Here is an 18090-nt window from a genome sequence, read left to right as displayed (position 1 = left end):
GGAGGCAGAGGCAGGTGGATTTCTGAGTTCCGGGATAGCCAGGGCTACACAAAGAAACCCTGTCTCGAAAAACCAAAAAAAAAAAAAAAAAAAAAGAACTTTGGAAGTTTTCTCCTCAAATAATGTTGTTTTCTGAAGTTTTGCCAATATCTTATATAATTGTATGCACCAGGTCCCTAGTTATATAAACATTTGTGATTCTGAAAATGTTAGTCAACTCCATGGATACTTGAGTTATATATGTGCATTTTTATCACCCTATAATGATCTTTAACTGATGATGATCACCTCTTCTGGTGAGTATTCTTCACAGTGTAGAAGATTATTCTGAAAGATAATGTAGAATTTCCTTGGGTGTTTCCTCAGTGTGTATTTTATTGACTCCTTATTCTATAGGAGCGTTGTACAAAGCTGTAATTAAAAACATAAATGTATTTGGTCCTTGTCCTCAGTTCTGGGTATATAGATCCTAAAACTTTTGGAATTTGATGTATGTCAATGAGGTGACTGGTAGCTTTGTGTCCCTGGGTGCTTCAGGATGTGTGTGTGTACCATGAACCTGGTGCCCATGGCAGGCAGAAGGAGGCATCAGATTTGTGGGAACTGGAGTTACACATGGTGGTTTACACTGAGTCCACGTCTTCTGTAAGAGCAGCGGGTGTTCCTGAAGGCTGGGTGCTGCTCTCTGGCTTGCTGGTCACGTTGTGCTCAGCCTGCTTTTTTATAGAACCTAGGAGTCTAGGTTCCATAAAATGAACCCCTCCCAAAATGGGCTGGGCCCTCCCCTGTCAATCACTAATTTAAAATATACCCTACAGGCTTGTCTACAGCCTGATCTTATGGAGTCATTTTCTTGAGGCTCCCTCTTCTCAGAAGACTTTAGCTTATGTCCAGTTGACGTAGGACTGACCAGCACACACCACGTTCCCTTTAGAGACAGACGACTAAGGAGTACATGTCTTGGCCTTTGGAAAGTTTATTACCTGAATGGGAATTAAAAAACTTCACATACATACATACAAAGGATATATACGGGACAAATGAAACATAGAATGGTAAATTACAGTCCTAGATGCTGACTCTCTGCAGTCCCAGAAAGGCTTTTTGGAAGGAGTGTCTCGCTAGGTTCTAGTCTAAAACTAAGCTGCTCTCGGTTTTCTGAGGAGCGCACTACAGCACAGCCAGGAGCATGCTTGTTGTCAAAGAACCCAGTGAAGCATGTTCATTTAATTTAAGATCTGTTTTATTTACTGTGTGCGGGTGTTTTGCCTGCATGTATACCATGTGCCTGCAGTGCTGGTGGAGGTCAGCAGAGGGCCTTGGATCCCCTGGGAGGTCGTTGATAGGTGTGAGCCGTTCAGTGGGTGCTGGAACCAAACCTAGATCCCTTGCAAGGATAGCAAGTGCCCTCCTGAGCTCGCTCCAGTCCCCCAAGGCTCCTTGACTAATTGAATTAAATGATGTGTTTGACTTTTGTCCAAACACTCTTTTTTTAGTTGATTGGTGTATTCATATTTGTTTTAGAAAGTATTTGTGACATGGAAGCTTCTAGATTGTTGCATAAGGATGTGGTGAGTTACTTTAGGTCAAGCAGGCAGATGCTACATCAGGATGGCTGTGTGTATAATCTTGCTGAGATTTAAAAAGTTCACATTATTTTATTAAAAGTAGGTTTCTCAGGGCCAGGAAGCTGGCTCAGCCTTTAGGAACACCAGCTGCTCTTGCAGAAGACCTGGACTCAGTTCCCAGCACCTGCATGGTAGCAACCAATCATCTATAACTCCAGTTCCCAGGAGTCTGAGGCCTCCTTCTGTCTTCCGTGGGCACTAGGCTCATGGTATACACACACACACACACACACACACACACACACACACACAAAACACTCATACACAGAAAAAATAAATCTTAAAGATTTCAATCAGGGTGTGGTGGTATGTGCCTTTAATACCAGCACTCAGAAGGCAGAGGCTACTGGATCTTGTGAGTTCAAGGCCAGCCTGTCCATGTAGGGAGTGCAAACCAGGTAGAGATACACAATGAGACCCTGTTCTGTAAAACCCAGTTCCAGTGGCCACATCTACAAAATAACTCTCATACCTAAGGCTCAGGGAGCATTTCAGAAGAGGGAGTGGAAAAACTATTAAGATCAGGGAGTTCGCTGTGAAATTGTGTCTCCTAGTAATGTGAGAAGCTATACCCAAATAGTCTTACCAACATGACTGCTTAAGCAGGGACAGCAACAATAGACATGCCACAGTGGATAGTAGAAAGCCAGGAGGTCTCAACCCTAGACAAAGAACTACAGGCAACTAGGGAATGTTCCAAGTGGGACTAGCCTTCCACAGAGAAGAGCATTCCGACTGGTTATCCGACACCAGATGGCTAACCCTGAAAACATACATATATGTAACATTATACAAACGAAGGAGGTTGTAGTTAAGAATATATATGTATAGACATATATATATGTATATATATGCATGGAGCAGCAAGTAATAAAGACAGAGGCTGCCTTAGAGTTACTGTTACTGCGATGACACATCATGATTGAAGTAACTCAGGGAGGGGAGGATTTCTTTGGCTTACGTGTCCTCATTACTATTCATCACTGAAGAAAGTTGGGAAGGAATGCAAACAGGGCAGGAACTAAACAGAGGCCATGGAGGAGCGCTGCTTACTGACTTGCTCCCTGTCTTAGTTAGGGTTTTATTTCTGTGAAAAGACACTGTGACCAAGGCATCTTTTATAAAGGGAAACTTTTAATTGAGACTGGCTTACAGGTTCAGAGCTTTAATTCATTATCACCATGGTGGGAAGCATGGCAGCCTGCAGGCAGACACGGTGTTAGAGATGGAGATGAGAGTTTTACATCTTGATCCCCAGGCATCAGAAGGGGGCTGTGTGCCTCACTGGACAAAACTTGAGCACAGGCAACCTCAAAGCTTGCCACCACAGAGGCGCGCTTCCTCCAGCACGGCTGCACTCATAACACACCACTCCCTTGGGCCACAGTCAAACGTGTGAATGTATGGGGCTATACCCATTCAAACCACCACACTCCCCATGGCTTACTCGGTCTGCTTCTAGAACCCAGGACTGCCAACCCAAGGATGGCACCACCTACAGTGGGCTTGGACCCTTGAACATTAGTTATTCATTAAGAATATTCCCTATAGACTTGCTTACGACCTCATCTTGTAGAATCACATTCCCTTTCTCTCTGTCTGTCTGTCTGTCTGTCTGTCTCTCTCTCTCTCTCTTTCTCTGTGTGTATTTACATACTTATCAATCAATCAGTCAACCAATCACATTTTTGGTTAAGATCGGGTTTCTTTGTCTAGTCCTGGTACTCACTCTGTAGACTTGGCTGGTCTTGAACTCACAGAGATCTGCCTGCCTCCTGAGTTCCGGGATTAAAGGTGCTTGCCACCACCTTCCAGGCTGAAACAGTTTTCTTAATTGAGCCTTCCTCCTCTCCGATGACTTTAGTTTCTGTAGAGTTGTTATAAGCCAGCACTTTGGCCATGACTTTGAAAGAGATCAAGGAAGACTGTATGGGAGGATTTGGGGGGAGGAAAGGGAAGGGGAAATATGTAATTATTTTTTTTTTTTTCCCGAGACAGGGTTTCTCTGTGTAGCCCTGGCTGTCCTGGAACTCACTCTGTAGACCAGGCTGGCCTCGAACTCAGAAATCTGCCTGCCTCTGCCTCCCAATTGCTGGGATTAAAGGCGTGCGCCACCACACCCGGCCCGGAAATATGTAATTATAATCTCAAAGGAAGACTTACAGTATGTAATTTTTTTTTTGAAAGAAAACTTCAGGTAGTTAAAGACTATAGAATGAAAAGTTGAATACTTTTATAATTTTTGACTCACACAGTTATAAATTCAAGAGTTTTTACAAGATGCCAAATAATGTATCTGCTGGTGTGGGGAACTCTGAGCACTTAGAGTGGGTGGGCCTAGTCTGGATTGAGATGTGCTGGAAATATAGCGACCTTGAGTTACGACATAATCTGTGTTGCTTGAGTGTAAGTAAGGTGCCTTTTGTTAAGGAGATCATGTACATATACAGCATATGCTAGGCTGGCCCCCTGGTCTACCTTCTGAGTTGCTAGGACAATGATTTGATCCTTGAGAACTGATCAGGAACACTTCCCTTTAACCAGGTGATGGTTTACATTATCTTAGGTTGCTCATGGCCTTTGACAAGCTTTCTTCTGATAGATATTAAAGGGTAAAGACTGGGGACCCATGGGGCTGGGATGTCATGCTCTGGATAGAAGTCCTTAGAGACACTTGGGACCTCACTTGCTGTCATGTTTCCTTTCCTTGCAGAGGGTTGGTCTGCCTTCTTTTCTTTGTTCTTGTACCATGTGCAGTTTCTCTCACAGATCTGTACCTTCCACCAGAAAGAACCATGAGAAGGAGATTGCCAGGTGGTCATCTCTAACTGTAAGGGACATAAATGACTTATCTAAGAAAGAACCGCCTCTAACATCCACCACGCAGGCCATGCAGTAGGTAGAGGGCCTGGAGACCTGCATTTTAGCCCAACTCTGACGGCTGATTAGTGGGTAACTTCAGGTGTGCATTTGAACTCTTTTGGGCTTTATTCATGTCTCACATGGAGGCAAGCATCGAATTAAATAGTTCCTCCTGTCAGTCTCCTGGAGTGAATGTGCAGGCTGAAGCTTTTAGCTGCAGGGCTGACAGTGATCGCTTTAGCAGTTCTTGTTTCTAGCACTGTGGATGCCCCTCTCTGTTCTGACACCTATTTGCCTCTCGCTGTGCACTTCCTTTTCTCTCTGCAACTCCCTGGCCTGGTATTCTGGGAGCTCATTACCTTTCTCTAGAGCCAGTCTTTGTTTCATCCCCTTTAATGACACTGTGCCTCTGTTCTCCTAGTGTCCTAGTGGCTAGAAGTACAAATGTTCCTGGGCTCAGAGGCTTCCTTTCCCCTGTCTAATCAGTGGCCACATCCTCACTCCCTGAGGAGCTTTACCTGTCTGTCCTTTCAACCGAAACCCAGCTGTCCTAGTTCAGAAACCTGCAGAACTGCACAGTGGTGGCCTTCCAGAGATGCAAGGCCTCCTCCCGGCTATCTTCAGACGACTTTTTTTTATACTGTTAGGGAACATTTTCTTAGAGATCAGTTGAACTTATCTACTTTCCTTAGAAGTGATTATATATTCTCTACTTAGCAATTTGGCACGTGGGGGCAGCTGGCTAGAACTTAGCCCGTCTCATTTTTTTGGCTTATAGAAAAACTGAGGAGGAAGCCCAGTGTGTTCCAGGTTACCCATGTAGGCTTGCCCCAGTCCTAGTCTCGTGTGCTGTTTGCTTTAGCCAAAGCCATCTAGCTCCCTACAAACCGAACCTCACTGAGATCCCCCAACTTGGCCTTCCACTGTTGTGAGGGAGTCAGGGGATTGTGTGGTCACAATGCTGGGGTTTCCTAGGCTATCCTCACTTCTGTGAGTCAAGACAGCATCTACACAGGTTTTCTATTACAAACTCAGTGGCATGAAGCAACAGTAAGCTTACTCCACAGTCTCTGCGGGTCAGAAGTGGGCTCAGTAGAGCTAACTCAGCTAAGTCAGTCGAAAGCTGTGTTGAAGGTATTGTCCATGTTGAGTCTTTTTTTTTTTTTGGCTTTTCGAGACAGGGTTTCTCTGTGTAGCTCTGGCTGTCCTGGTGCTCACTCTGTAGACCAGGCTGGCCTCGAACTCAGAAATCCACCTGCCTCTGCCTCCCGAGTGCTGGGATTAAAGGTGTGCGCCACCATGCCCGGCTCATGTTGAGTCTTTAAAGATTTCTTTTTAATGATATGTCTGTGTTTGGGTGTGTGCATATGAGTGCAGGTGCCTACAGATGCCAGAGGAGGGCATCAGGCCCTTTTGAGCTGGAGTTAAAGGCTGTTGTGAGCTACCATGTGGGCACTGGGAACCAACTTTGGATCCTCTTGAGGGGTAGCATTCTTAACTGCTTAGCCATCACCACAACCTCCTGGGCTTGTTCTGGGGTCTGACTGGGGAAGCATCTCTTCTAGGTTCCTTGAGGTTCTTGACTAAGATTATACTCTTCATATGACAGTCTTAGCAGTTTTCAGGAAGTTAGTTGCTGCCTTCCGTTGGGGCACAGATCTCCCCTGCAGTTCCCAGGGGATACATGGGTCTCCCATCATGATCCATTCTGTCTATCCCATGGAGCCTCTTAGTCCAGTCTGCTAAGGTAAATTCTTAAAAGAATGTAGTAGAATCAGGAGGGTGGCTGTTTGTCACCATTATTGTACTTCAGTATTTTGATGGTTTGAAGAGTGTTAAAAGCCCTGAAATGCTTTCAGGAGGATTCTATTTCACAGATGTGAACACCATAGGGAGAATCAGGGGGGTTCACTTTAGAGCCAAGTGCCACACTGGGAATTAGATAATATGTTAGGACTACGACTGTGTCCCTCCTGTCTGTTCATCTCAGTTCTAAAAAGGGTCAAAGTGGAGGAGCCTCTAGGAGACCTCCCCCTGCCTGCCTTTAACATCACCTGTCTGAGTCTGCCAAAACCATTGTCATCCTGTTGGTGTCCTGGAAACAGGACTCCAGGGCTGGTTCTCCTCTGCTGCTGTTTAGTCCTCACAGTGTCTGTGTAGCCTTCAGCCTGCCTCCCTTGTATGTGCAGCTCTTTGAACTCTGTTCAGTCCTGCAGGAGTCAGTGCATCTTCAAGCCCTTCATTCTCTTCTGAGTACCTCCTCTTCTTTGTACTGTGGAAACGCCATACCGTGAGGGTAATGTGCTATACGCTGTGCAGGTTTGGCCAAATGCCTTATGCTGGGTCATTTATAGACAGCAGACATTGATGGCTCACAAGTCTGGGGGCTGGAGATTCCAAGGTGCATATGCGGGCAGATTCAGTAGCTGGCGAGGGTGTCTTTCCTGGCGCCTGTGTGCCATTTCTTGCTATGCCCTTATGCGGTGGAAGAGATCAGCCTCCCCCGCAACCCCCCACTGCCTTGTTTTTAAGGGGCACTGATTAGATTTCTAAGTGTTTCTCCCTAACAACCACACCACCTAAATATCTCATCTACTGAAACTATTGATTGAGGATTGGGTTTCAACATAGAACTTTCTGGGTGACAAGTCATTCAGACCATAGAGTTCTGCTTTTTCTGCAGCCTTTTCAAAAAAGTAGTTGATTTTTCTCTCACAGTTTTAAACCAGGCATGAAGGAGAGTATGAGTCCCATGATTCTGAAAATTCCCCACATTTGTATCTCATTAGATTTTTTTTCCATGAGAAGAGGTTTATTGGGGGGGGAGGGGGAAGGAAGAAGGAGGAAAGAAGGGGCGAAGAAAAAGAACTCATTAGATTTTAATTAGGAGCCAGCAGCCACTGTCACTGACATCTAGCAACCTCTGCAACTTGTTTTTAATGTTTTTGTATCTTTTTTTTTTTTTTTTTTTTTTTCCCCGNNANAGGNTTTNTNTNTNTAGNCCTGGCTGTCCTGGTACTCACTTTGTAGACCAGGCTAGCCTCGAACTCAGAAATCCGCCTGCCTCTGCCTCCCAAGTGCTGGGATTAAAGGCGTGCGCCACCACCGCCCGGCCGAGTGTAATGTTTTTGTATCTTGACTTCCCAGAGCTATCATTGTTTCTAACCCATTCCTATTTTGCTGTTTCTGATCATTTTTTCCAAACTCTCATGTCTCATTTCCTTGACCCTTTACGTTGACTTCTGCAGCTCTTTCTGTTGTCCTATCCCAGACTGCTTTATTATAGTTACTATCTGTTTCATAATTATGTGAAGTTTTATGTGTCCCATTTATCTGGTATGAGGAAATGAATATAAGGCTTGAACAGGTTAGGTATGTACTCTATCATCAATCTGTATCCAGCGCCATAAAATTGGGTTCCTCTCCTCTCCCCCAAGACAGGGTCTCACCTTTATCCCTCCTTAGGTCCCAATGACAAACCAAAGCCAATGATAAACCTCCTGCTCTAGTCTCCCCAGTCTGTATACCTGCCCCCACACCCCACTTCTCTGCCACATGCAGCTAGACTAAAACTGCATACAGATGGCGAGGGGAATGGCTGGAATACCAGGCAGGACTCCACCACCTTCATGAGCGAATGTCTGCAATTCACAGGACTGGTCGTGATGGACTCCTGTGCAGCTAGAGGCAGGGTCTCTGGGAGGATAGCTCTGTACAACCACGTATTTATACACAACAGGCAGCCCTGGAGCAGGGCTGTGGACTCTTCTGTAGATCAGATTAACCCAACGGCTACCTTCACTTTAGGATTTCTTCCTCTGTGACTGAAGTCCATGTCACTCCCCTTGTTGGCACATCTTCCAAGGCCTCTGGACTTCCAGTGTGATAGTCCTACTGTTAGCTCTCTGGTTTCCTTTACTTCATGTTCCCTCCTCTCATTAAATTCTGAATTGTCTTGGGGCTGCATTCTAGGCAGTGATTAGAAACTGTCCCCGTTTCCTCTACTTTGATAGAACCCTCAGCTCATGGTCCCCTTTTGTTGCTTTTCAGTCTGTTTTCAACTAGTAAGAAAAGGAGTTGGCTGGGCAGGTTACTATCATAAGCCTTTAATCCCAGCACAGGCAGAGAGGCAGGTTGATCTCTGAGTTTGAGGCCAGCCTGGTCTACAAATCAAGTCTAGTACAGCCAGAGCTACACAGAGAAACCCTGTAAAAAAAAAAAAAAAAAAAAAAAAAGGAGTTAATCCATTGCTTCAGTCTCTCACTAGCTGTATATTTTTTTCTTAAGATTTTATTTGTGTGTGTGTGTGTGTGTGTGTGTGTGTGTGTGTGTATCTTGTGTGCTATGAAGGCCAGGTCCATGGAGCTATCTATGAGCGATGGAAACTGAACTGTTCTCTGTACTGCTGAGCTTCTCTTGAACCCTGTTTCACTTCCTTTTTTTTAAAAAAGAGGCTTTGTTTTTTGTAGAATGGTGTTCTCTTCCCAGAGGAAGGTGCAGATTCCCACTGCTCCTGTCCCTCACCCCCACCCCCCCCCCACCCTCTACTGAGTCTTTTTACCTCTAGATTGACACAATTTGTTACAGTTAATGAGCCTGTACTGACACACAGTAACTCAGCCTGGGTATGTTCCTGCTGTGGGTTGAGTAAGTGTGGGCTGACCTCTACCCATCAGTGTAATTGACAGTGTAAGGAGACCCCAGCCTTGCCCTCCTGGTTACAGCCTCAGTAGCAGCCACTGGTGTTTGAGTTCTCTGCTTTTGTTCGTTTGCATTTCTGTAGCTTCACCTTTCCCACCAGTCATCTTACCATTGCACTATGCGCAATGCAGCCTTTCAGACTGGCTGTTTTACCTGATGTGTGTGTGCATGCGTGTGTGTGTGTGTGTGTGTGTGTGTGTGTGTGTGTGTGTGTGTGTCTTCACAGCTTGATGGTTCCTTTCTCTTTAGCATTGCATAGTTTTCTACCTTGGGTCTACTCTGTTTATGGATCCTTTCACCTACTGAAGGAAGTGTGCTTGCTTCCAGTGCCCTACTGCGATGAATAAAGATGCTAAAAATATATCTGTAGGTTTACTTTGGGCATAAGTTTTCATCTCATTCGGGTAAGTATCAGGGTTTGTGATTGCTAGATCACATGGTAACGGTACATTTAATTTTAATTTTTAGTGTGTATATTTAAGTATTTAAGTATTACAGTATGATTTAATGAAATATATATAGATGGTGAGTTTACATTACTATCTTACTATCAGTTCATACAAATGCTATGTTTTGGTAGCAGCTCCACGCTGCTCAGCGTGCATTTCCTGTGCAGTTTGACTCCATCACCTGTGGTCCTCGTTCTGCGTGTCACAGCAGGAGACTTGTCTGCCTTAGGAATTTGTATTCTCTGGCCTCTGCCCCTTGCCTGCCCCAGTTTCTCCTCATCTTCTGTAATCACCATTTTGTCCTCTCTGTGAGCCTTCTTTTTAGCTTTCACATGTATGTAAATGAGATCATGCAATGGTTTTCTTCTTGTGTTTGGTGTATTTCATTTAGCGTGAAGGTATGGCTTCATGGGAACTATTTAAGTTATTTGCTGCGGTGGTGGCAGAGGTGAGGTGAGTGGCTTTGCTCCACCTCAAGGTCCAGCATGTATACTGCCTTGCCACAGGCCCAAAGCAAGAGTCAACCATTTACTGCTGAATCCTCTGAAACTATGAAAAGCTTATCCTGTATGCAGATCATCTCAGTGCCTTGGCTGGCACTGGGCTTTGATGGGAGGCTGTTAGCTTCTCCTGTGGATGCTGTGAAGGCTTTGTGGGTAGTCCTGTGTGTGGTGAGGGAATTCCCTTCAGGATAAACTATGGGGAGTTTATCTAACTATGTTAGATTTTTGTCAACCTTTTTTCTATGTCAGCTGAGATGATCATGTGCTTTTTAGTTTCTAGTCTGTTGATACAGTGTGTCATGTTGACTTTATGTAGTGAAGCAGCCTTCCTGGGTTAGGGACAACACACACGGTTGCCACATGTGATTTTTAAATGTGCTGTTGGACTTTGCCTGCTGGTGCCCTTAGAGGAGTTGGCCTGTAGTTTTGTTTCTTTAGCTTTTTAAAAAAAGATTTGTGTGTGTGTTTTGTGTGTGCTGTCCTGTGTTTTGTGTGATTTTTGTGTTGTGTGTTATGTTTCAGGTGTTGTGTGTATTGTATGTGTTCTTGTATGTGTTGTGTTGTATGTTTTTATTTTGTGATCTTGTGTGTGTCCTGTTTTATGTTTTGTGTTTTGAGTTCTTGTGTGTGTTGTGTTGTGTGTTGTACTGTGCATGTTGGGTATTATATTGTGTGTTGCAAGTTGTGTTTGTGAATGTTGTGTTGTGTGAGTGTGTGTTCTGTGTTATATATTTTATGTGTGTGTGTATGTTGTGTGTTGTGTTATATTTTGTGTGTGTATATGTTGTGTGAGTGTGTGTTATATATTTTGTGTGTGTGTGTGTGTGTGTGGTGTGCATGTGTGCATGTTTTTACAGGTGAGTGTAGTGCCTGTGGAAGAGAAGAAAAGAAGAAAAGAAGGTACCTGTTTGGCTGGAGCTGGTGTTTTGGGTGGTTGTCAGCTGCTCAGCATGTGGTGGGAGCCAAGTTCAGGTTCTTTTACCAAAGCGTTTCCTTACTTGGTGATTGATGTGGAAGGGCCCGGCCCACTGTAGGTGGTGCCATCCCTGGGCTGGTGGTCCTGGGCTGTTTAAGTAAGCAGCACCCTTTGTGTCCTCTGCATCGCTCGCTCCTGCCCTCCCTGGCCTGACTTCCTGGGTGATGGACTACTCACTGGATGTCGAGTAGACCCTTTCCTCCTCAGGTTGCTCTTGTCATGTGTTTTATCACAGCAGCAGGATGGCTTAGACTGGGCTCCTGTCCACCAAGCATCTCTCCTGTTCCTAGTTTTCTTTTCTTAAGGTGTCTTAGGTAGTAAAGCTAAGTAATTAATTAACTTCATAAAATATGTATGTAAATATTCCCTTTAGTTCAATTTTGGGAAAAATTCAAGCAATACTGACAGTTGCTGGCCTCAGTGGCACAGTCTGGTAGAGAAGTGGCCAGCCTGGGAAATACAGAAAGATTATGTCTCAAACAAAAGAAACACAGGAAAATGGCTTTAACTTTTCGAGTGTTCGGTGGAACTCAGTTATGGAATTCTTTGGCCCTGTGCTGCTCCTTGCTGGCTGGGTCTTGAATGTTTCTCCATTGTCATTGTCCAGTCAGGCGGTCTGTTTCTCGCTGACTCGGTCTTAGTCATTCTGTCCCTCCCCCTCCGCTAGCCAATATTGTTGGAATAGATTTGCTTATAAGAAACCCTATGATTCTCCTAATTTTCTGGCATTTTGTGGTAGTGGCAATTGTATTTTCATTTTTTAAGTTTTGAGCATTGTGTTGTTTCTAGTCCACTTAAGGATGATCAACCCTGTTTATTTTCTTAGCTTGATTGATTATAGCTGTGGTTTTTCTATTATATTTAGGTTACTGGTTTGGTTTTCCTTATTTCCCTCCTCCTGCTGATTTTGAGCTTGGTTGTAACTATGCAGTGTCCTGGGGCTGCTCTGCAGTCCGTCTTTCCTGTGGCTGTCCTCCCTTCCTGATGTCCTGGCAGCTCTTAAAGATGCTGCTCCCTGAACAGTGAATCAGTGAGCCTTTGGGGGAGGGGAGAGGGGAGTGTTCATGTGGATAGTAGTGTGTGTGTGTGTGTGTGTGTACACGTGTACACTCGTGCGTGTGTATAGATTGTGCTGACGTATTTCTAGTGTGTCTGTGCAGAGGAACTTGGGTGGTGGAAAGAGTTCTTGTCACAGGGGGTTGTTTCTGCTCAGCGCTTGGGCGAGCCACCCCTTGCCTCTGTGGTACCAGTGTGGATGCCAGTCACACTGAGAATACTGTGCCAGTCCGTGTGGTCCTCTTACCTGCTGCCTGGAGGGCTTGTTTTTTTCTCACTGTGGTTTACTGGCTTTTAGGCTCCTCTTCAGTGGGCTAGCACCACAGCATTTGACAAAGCTTAGCTACCTGGGCACTGTCCTCCTTGTCTTGGCTGCAGAGAGCGTCCTCTTTCTCTGCAGTTCACAGTCCAGAAGCTTAGGGACCTCTATTGTGTCTCAGCTACAGTGGGGGTTGCTCTTCTTGGGATTTCCAGAGAGTTAATCCTTTAAACTGACTGCCATTGACTCTTCGCCCGCCTGCAACCTCACCCCCTCCACTCCCCCACCCCTGCTTTAGAAGTTGGCTCTTTTGTGTTTCCATCTTACAGGAAGGTAGTTGTAGATGATGTTTCTAGGTTTTTTTTGTTTTTTTTTTAAAGATTATTTATTTATATGTGAGTACACTGTAGCTGTCTTCAGACACTCCAGAAGAGGGCGTCAGATCTTGTTAGGGATGGTTGTGAGCCACCATGTGGTTGCTGGGATTTGAACTCTGCACTTTTGGAAGAGCAGTCGGGTGCTCTTACCTGCTGAGCCATCTCACCAGCCCTGTTTCTAGGTTTTTAATCCATTTTGAAAAACCTGTTTCACTTGGTGCATTTGAGCCATTGACATTCAAAGAAATTATGTAGATGGATTTATGTCTCCCATATTTATACTGTTTTCTGTCTGTCCCCATATTTTTGTCTGATTTTTGGGTTCTTACTCAGTTTCTTGTGTACATCTGTTTTCTCTTCTTTAACACATCAATTATGTTTCTTGTTTCTACTTTTTAGAGTTGCAAATCCACATAAATCCAAGTGCACACAAATCAGTCCTATACCTGTGCATATGTGAACACCCTATAATAACAAAGCCCGAGGGTCCCCTGAGCCTTGCATCCTTTCTGTCCTTCATCTCACTCGTTTGTGTGTGCATAGAAGCACAGGCCTGCCTGAGGTGTTTGTGTATGGCACCCTAGTGAGAGATGCTGCTGGTGGCAGTTCCCACCAGCTGTATTCTGCTGCTCAGTTGATGATATGAAAAATATGTTTTTGTTGTCCCCTACCTCCTCTCCTCAGATCTTCTTCCTTTTTTATAGATTGTGACCCACGTTCTTTCCCTTCTTTTCGGAGGCAAATATTCGAGCATCTTGGTCTGTGAGAAGTCCTTATATTCTTTACCTTCAAGAAATGGTTTCAAGGATACAGATGTGCAAGCTGGTGGCTTTATTTTCTCTTGTATTTATTATTTTTGACTTCACTTTCTTTGGTCTCTAAGGAGTCAGATATACTTTCTTTTTTCTATGTTTTTGTGTGCCCTGTGCATGCCAGTTCCTGCAGGTGCCCGATAGAAGGCATCAGATCCTCTGGAACTAGGACTGGAACTAGAGACAGTTGTGAGCCACTACAAGTGCTCTCCCCCTCGCCCCATCCCCCAGGGTTTCTCTGTCCTGGCTGTCCTGGAACTCGCTCTGTAGACCAGGCTGGCCTCGAACTCAGAAATCCGCCTGCCTCTGCCTCCCGAGTGCTGGGATTAAAGGTGTGCGCCACCACTGCCCAGTTCAACAGATGTTCCTAACACGTGTTAGAACATGTGTTCATGGAGAATTTGTGCTCAAGTGAACTATCCTCTGTTCTATTTGGGGCAGTATCTTGCTTCCTAAGGTTGGGGGTCACTGAATTTCCAGGCTGTTCATTCTTTAACCCCTTGTAGGGATACACCCCACACGCCCATCTGTAGACCTGGGGCTCAAGTCCCATTTCCTGCTCGCTGCTGCTGTCGCTGCTGCTGCTTGTTCTTCTTTCTTCTTCTCCTCCTCTTCATTTTTCCTTTTTTAACAGAATGAAACCAGGACCCTTTAGAATAGCCTGTTACCTGTCCCTCTTACCTTGTTCTGCGTGTCTTGTATCGGGCACAGCACACCGGCCCCACTCACATTAGCTGTGTCTTCTGTTTGGAATGGTCTTCCCTCATGAAACTGTCTATACTCAGCCTGCACCTGTGACCCCTTCAGTCCATGGTTCTGCTGTTCTAAGATGCTCTGTGTTGTGATGCGTGGCGTCTTCCCTAACTAAGTCATAAGCTCCATTATATATTTGTGGCCAATGGAGTAATCAGTGACTGGTAAATATGTGGGTGAAGGTACATGATCTTGTATGTTGGTCTGTGCACCCCTACTGTGTGTAGCTCCTGGCCTGCACACCTCTTCTCTGCTACTATGTAGCTCCTCCAAATACTTATCTGAGTCTTGAATGGCTTTGTTTTAGTATGGTTATTGATTGAAATAATTCTATTTGTCCTGGTTCTTAGTTAGAGTATGTGTCTCTCCTTGTCCTTAGTACCAAGGGACTCCAGCTAAGCACAGCCACAGCCAGCTGTTGCCTGTGAAGAGTCAAATCTAAAAATGTTCCAGATTCCTTGGGGGCACGCCATATTGGCAATAGAAGCTGCTCTAGGAAGTTCTCCTCGTTTGCTTGTGTAAGGATTACCTGAGGTGGCTGTTCAACATGTTAGCTAGTTAAAAATGTACCCTCCCTCTCTTTCAACCTCTGGGTTGTCTCTGGTTAGGCTTAGAGTACATTTGCTAAGCACCTGAGGTTTCTGAAGCCAGACCACATGATGAATGCACAGGAGAACACCCCACAGACCCCGAGCACGAGAGAACATGGGGCGCTTTGGGGATGAGATGTTTAAACTGCAGAGGTACACAGGGAAGGAGAACACGCAGCATTATTAGCACATGCTCATTATTCATGCTAGTGAATTTAATTTTGCCATGCAATACTATATGCACATGAGGCACTTCGCTTGTGTGCCTTACCAGTGGCTGTATCACTGTGCGTCTCCCTCCCTGTCCACAGCTGGGAGTACTTGAGGCTCGTGAGCCCAGGCTTGGGTGCAGGATTTGTGGGGTCCCCAGAACCCACAGCTGAGTACGACTGGTACTGACTTTGCTCTCCCAGCACAGCTCCCACCAGCACTGGGAGCTCCTAGGAGGGAGGCAGCTTCCAGCCCAGTCACAGCTTGATTTGTTATATCCTGTGACCAAGGTTTGTGGCATCATCCACAAGAGGGTCTTATCACCAAGAAGGATGTAAATTTTTATGTGACATAGACAGTCCCTAGATCTCTCATGCCTAGAAGGAAGGGAATTTGAATGTTCTTGTGTGTGTAATGTCCTTAGAGTTTCCAGTGAGCAGAACACTTTTATATTACAGAACAGTCAATCTGCAATTATGTGACTAGGGTTATTATAATGTCCTTAAGTCTACTGAGGCAATATGATCATTCTTTAATTTTTACTGGTTGATTCTAGTTGAGCTTTCTAAATCACCACAGAATATGCAAATATTGTGTGCTAAACTCTCTTAAAGTATTGAAAAATCCTGGCCTCCAGCTTTGCCACCCCACTGGCCTCATGGAGGGAAGGCTTTGCCCTTGCCATGGGTCTGGAGCACTGGGTCCTTACAGTGGCTGTGTCCTTACAGTGGTTCCACACCCATTCCCTCATGCTTCCCCTCATGCCCACCCTGGACCTTTACACATCACTTCAGGCAGTTTGACTTCCCAAGGCATTTGAAGACCAGTGTGATAAGTTTTAACCATCAGTACCCTAGTTAAGCTTTTACTAACCTCATATTTATTAAACAGCTTTATTTTGTATTTGATTATGCTTGTGTATCCAGATCTTAAACAGTTGTTCTAATTTTGATCTTGGCCAAGGGTGGCTTGTTTCTTTATCTGCCTAAATCATGACTCGGTTACGTTTTAGAGCTCTCTGTGAGAGTTCTCTGAAGTGCCATCTTAAGGCATATTCCTATCCCTTGGCCAGGGAAGCATGGGAGCCTCTGTAATGAAAATTTATCCCTAGGATTTTTTGTTTGTATGAATAGTATAAATTATGGTCCATATTTTCCCCTTGGTAGACTTGTGATCAGGGATTTTCAGGGATTTTTTTCCCCTCCCTCCTTCTGTGTTGAGGAATCAGGACAGTACATGTTCAGTATCCCCATCATTCCTGGATGGTGTTTTTCTTCTCCACATTCCCTGAGGGTATTATTTTCAGTGAGTCCTGGTTCTCTGCAAAGTTACTGCCTCGTTTTCTGCCCTTTAAACCCCAGTTACCTGGAGAATGGCAGCCATCAGAGCTCGTCTTTCTTGGACTTACAGCTCTTCTGCCCTTCCAGAATTTCTTAGCTTAACTATGTACTTGGCATATTATTTAACTGGATACTGAACTAGCACTTTTAGATACTGTATACCATGGTTCTCTACAAATATAGGTCTGCCATATGGCTGAAATATCAATCTTGGTCTGGGGAGGGGAGTCAGCGGTTAAGAGCACTTGCTGTTGAATCATGAGGACCAGAGTTTGGATCCCAGCACCACTGTGGTAGTCACGATGGCTGTAACTGCACTTTGGGAGCTCTGCACCATCTCTGGCCTACATGGGCACTCACACACTTGTGTATAAACACTCACATACACACATACAAGAGTGGTTTATGGTTTATTGCTCTTATATCGGAGGAGAAGATGTCGGAGAGTTAGGAACCTTTGTCATAGGGATTGGCAAAAGGTCTTTCTCTAGAGTTGCACCTGGCTTGAGGTAATCCCGAGTCCTTTAGCTGAAGAGCCACTGGGACCTAAAGCTTGGTAGAGATTTAGTTAACATCTGCAAATGGAAAGAAGCTGTGAATGCAGAGATGCGGGAGAGGTTGGCACAGGTTGTACCTAGTGTTTGTGAGCAGTACCATCTTGCAGCCTTCCATCCTGCCCACTACAGACCCACTCCATTCAGCACTGCTTGGTGTTTAAGGCAGCAGAGTGCTGATAGAGGCTTTAGCTGATTGGGTTGTGCCTCAGGCTTGTGGGTCTCTTGAGCCCTGGGATTTCATATACTCTTTTTGTTCCGTTCTCTTTCAAGAGAATGTGTCACTCTGCAGGACACTCTAGCCCCGCTCTCACTCTGTAGATTGGGCCAGCCTTGAATCTGCAGTAGTTTTTCCTCTCCAGAGCTGGGAATCCAGGCATGTGCCATGACTCTTGGTCCCAGCTTGGTTCTACTTTTAAAGTAATATGGCAGAGTAAGGCAGTGCATGTCTCTAACCCCAGGACCTGGGAGGGAGTTGTGAGCAGTTCAGTTCAGCCAGGAGAGCCTGTCTGAAAAACAAACACAAACCATACTATAGGATGTGTTTTTTGGGGGAGGCAAACCACACAGGAATATATATGTAAAATCCCTTTGATGGTAGTTTGCTGTATAGATCTGTACTCATTTTGAAAATTCACACTCTATTTCATTTAGCATTTTTAAATTTCTTGTACAGTGGTAACTCATTCTCCTTGATGTCTGCACTATGTATGTCATGGTTTGCTCATCCTCAGAGATAGACTTACAGACGCCTGTCTGTCCTAGTGCTGCAGCCTCCTTTAGAGATGGTTGGTACTCACTGGCAAGGTGGAACTGGTAGTGATGTTGTGCCACAGGTTTCTTTCTTTCTTTCTTTCTTTCTTTCTTTCTTTCTTTCTTTCTTTCTTTCTTTCTTTCTTTTTTTTTTTTTTTAATATTTTATTTATTTATTTTTCACCTTTACCATAAATATTGTGTCAAACTGACATATGACTATCTACCACCAAGATGAAATTAAACCTTTTCTTTCCCAGGTTTCTT

The 18090-nt window shown here is 44.8% G+C and overlaps 1 protein-coding gene across 1 annotated transcript in view; it reads left to right on the top strand.

The window, feature by feature from the left end:
• Window positions 1-18090, top strand: part of Scamp1 (secretory carrier membrane protein 1) — a 78731-nt gene that overhangs the window by 32376 nt on the left and 28265 nt on the right. The gene's annotated exons all lie outside the window — the stretch shown is intronic.

This window comes from Mus pahari, chromosome 11 (assembly GCF_900095145.1).
Source record: "Mus pahari chromosome 11, PAHARI_EIJ_v1.1, whole genome shotgun sequence".
In the NCBI taxonomy this organism is placed as follows: domain Eukaryota; kingdom Metazoa; phylum Chordata; class Mammalia; order Rodentia; family Muridae; genus Mus; species Mus pahari.
Note: the sequence above shows the minus strand (reverse complement) of the source record. Positions and strands in the feature narration are given on the sequence as shown.